The 3,350-nt window shown below is 33.9% G+C and overlaps 1 non-coding gene across 1 annotated transcript; it reads left to right on the top strand.

Annotated features, from left to right (window-relative positions):
* Positions 1 to 222: 222 nt before the first annotated feature.
* LOC126004737 (U6 spliceosomal RNA) lies at positions 223 to 329 on the top strand. The gene has a single exon (XR_007493998.1). It is a non-coding gene; the product is annotated as a U6 spliceosomal RNA (small nuclear RNA).
* The last annotated feature ends 3,021 nt before the right edge of the window (positions 330 to 3,350 follow it).

Raw genomic sequence — 3,350 nt, 5'->3', positions numbered from 1 at the left:
ACTTAAAAATGTTCCTGTTAAGGAGGCAAACTGGGGTTAAGAGGGAAGTGGGGAAATTGTTTCACAACTTATAAATACTGAGTCTTAATATCAAATGAATAAATAAATAATAAAATTACCTTAATGACAAAAAGAGCACTAATAATGTCTTTGGAATTAGTAATCAAAAGGGAAATTTCAAAATAGATACACCCAGAAAAATGGAAAATAAAAAGTCTTTGAGTGCTTGCTTCAGCAGCACATATACTAAAATTGGAACTATACAGAGAAGATTAACATGGCCCCTGCAAGAGGATAACAAGCAAATTCGTGAAAAGTTCCATATTGAAAAAAATGTCTTTGAATACTCCAAAATAAGAAGAGTTAATAAATTGTATGATAACTTATTGACAAGATAATTACCAGCTAATAATAAAACGTTGAAGAGCTATATATGTATAGGTATATATATGTCAATAGGTAATAAAAAGATCCTCTGGAGACTATATTATTTTTATTGGCATCATCTCATGTCTGGTTCTCTACCGCCTTTGCAAGAGTCTATCCTCAGGCTCAAATCTTTACAAGTAAAGGATTGAGATTGATATAGAAGTAGTGATGGCACAGTTTCTGTGTTGGCCCACCATTCCCAAATTCTTAATCATGTCAAGAATGAAAATATGGAAGCAAGAGTACAGTGGTAGGGGATATGCCTTGCATGCTGCAATCTGGAATGGACCCAGGTTTGATCCATGGCATCCCATATGGTCTCCCAAGCCTGCCAGGAGTGATTTCTGAGTACAGAGCCAGGAATAAACCCTGAGCACTGCTGAATGTGGCCAAAAAAAAAAAAAGAATAAAAATATTAAGTAATAAATACCTAAGACTCAGAATTAAAAATAGAAAAGCTTACTAGAAAGTAGAGGAAAAAGGAAAGCTGGGGAGGAAATTAGTATAGGACTAAATTAAATACAGTAGTGTGTTGTTTAAAGCATTTCATAATTGAATTTTAGATATACAATGTTTCAGGACCAATCCCATCACCTGTGTTGACCTCCCTCCTCCAATATTCCCAGAGTGTATCTTATGCCTACTCCCAGCCTGCCAGCATAACAGGCTTATTTTCAGTTTTGGTTGTGAAAGTTTGGATCTCATGATTTCATTTGTTGACTCTGGTTTGAAAGCTCTGACCTTTCCTAACACTACCAATGCACCTGAGACCTCTTGGCTCCCGTCTCCCTTTTTTGTATGGGTTTTATAGAAAAACTGAGTTTTTGCATATTTGTCAAGTGACAAGAATGTTGCAGAGAATACAAGCATCCTATAAGCGATCTGGAAGATTTAAATTCTTTTATATCATCTAGTTGACCATTTGCCTTTGGTTTTACACATTATCTCTTAGCCTCACTAAGCCTAAATTTTGCAGCAGAACTTATTATTTTGGGAAATTGCTGACATTACTTTCTTAGGAAAAGCCCAAGAGTTGACAGAAATGTTTAAAGAGTGAATTGGAGAGAGATAAAATGGAGCTACTCACAGAAGCTGGCAAGAGGAAACTGAGGCTTCTCCTTTAAAAATTTTGGAAGCCACCATAGAAGATAGATGTAACACTATATAACACTTTGTTATTCTAGTTCTTCTGATATCATACCTGGCTGCTTTGTTGAAAAAAAAGTCTTAAAACATTAAAAAGTTGTATATTCAGAGAAAAAAATTCAGGAGGATATCCTTATCCAGATTTAAATAAAGCATCCCAAATGGATTTAGTCATTTCCTTCAGTGGAAATGACAGAAAAACAGGACTACTGTTTTTCAGTGTAAATAAGGCATTTAACATTTTACCATTTTCCTTTGGCTATGAGGGATAATTCAGTAAGTCAAAATAGAGTTTAGAAAGAAATGACTCTTCTCAACTTTAAATTAACCCAGCCAGTCTCTCAGCAGGCTATCTTTCTCCCACAGAACCAATCTGAGTAAGGAAATAGGTCCTTTTAGAATTACAGGATAAATCAAAGGTGAGTAATGACCTAACTAATTTAGGGAATTACATTGACTTATTTGGCTCCTATGCCACTCTCAGCAAGGTCAAGACAAAGCCATCTAAAAGTCTTTCTCATCTATGAACCAAGAATATCAATGCCCTATTTCTTCCTTCTCACTGTTAAAATTACAATAACACTCCTAAATCTGGAAAATTGTAATTCAACACTCAGAAAAATTTTAAATACATAAGGCTCATTTTGCCACTTTTACTATACACTAAGCATAAATAAAAACAATAGTTTTATTTAAAAATTAGCTTAAAATTCAAAATATAGATACATCAATGTATTTCAACAAAATTAATAATTATTTTATTTAGACTATATTTATTATGAATATAGGCATCCTAAATATGACATGACAACTGATTTTATATCTTTCTCCACACAAGTCATTGAAGCTAGCATTAGATAAAAGAAATCAGTGAGGTACCATGACTTTTTGTTTTAATAATTTTTATTGTGACCAAAGTGGATTACAAATCTTTCACTTTAGTCACATAGTTAAATTGAATCAGGGGCATTCCCACCACCAATGTTGTCCTCCCTCCAACTCTGTTCCCAGCATGCATCCCATATTCCCCTCCTTTACTCCCTGGGCTGCTGGTATAAGTGTTCCCCTCTGTGTCTAGCTTGTTGTAGATGGGTATCGATTCTATTGTCGTTGGCTTTGCATTTGGTGTTTAAGTATGGTCATTTTTTGTTTCTACTTAATGTTCATATGACTGTTTGGTCTTGGAGGTACCATGACTTTTTAAATAGCTACAGAAATACTGTTTCTTGAAAGGACTTATGCAGTTACTGTCACTTGAGGACAAGGATAAATTCTAAGAAGTTTATATTAGTTGATTTTGTCATATACTGACTAGCATAGGGCATAGTCATCCAAAATTAAATTTTTATACCCATTGCAAAAAAGCCTATTATTTGGTACAGCCATTGAAATCACTGTCATATATGCTATCTATTTAATTTAAGCAAGGTCAAGACAATACCTTGAGAAATGTATAGTGGCTGATGGGCAAGATAGAGGAAAGAGCAAGGGGACTACAATATTGTATTTATAAATATATTATAAAACAGAGGAAGAAGAGTTAAATTAAATGTATTCATTAATACACTAAACCTATATGCATTTACACATATACACACAGGCATTATTTTCAGATTTGGAGATACATCAGTTTTAAAATGACCATGCAAGTTTAAAGATATAGCTCAATGTTATAATGAATGTCTCTCATGTATGAAGCTCTGGGTTCAATCTTCATAGTCACTACTCCCCCCAAAAAAAAGAAAAATGACCTTTTCTTGAATCTTATGTTCTAG

The sequence above is a fragment of the Suncus etruscus genome, chromosome 3 (assembly GCF_024139225.1).
Source record: "Suncus etruscus isolate mSunEtr1 chromosome 3, mSunEtr1.pri.cur, whole genome shotgun sequence".
Taxonomy (NCBI): Eukaryota; Metazoa; Chordata; class Mammalia; order Eulipotyphla; family Soricidae; genus Suncus; species Suncus etruscus.
The sequence above is the reverse complement of the archived record's forward strand: the minus strand, read 5'-3'. Positions and strand labels throughout refer to the sequence as shown.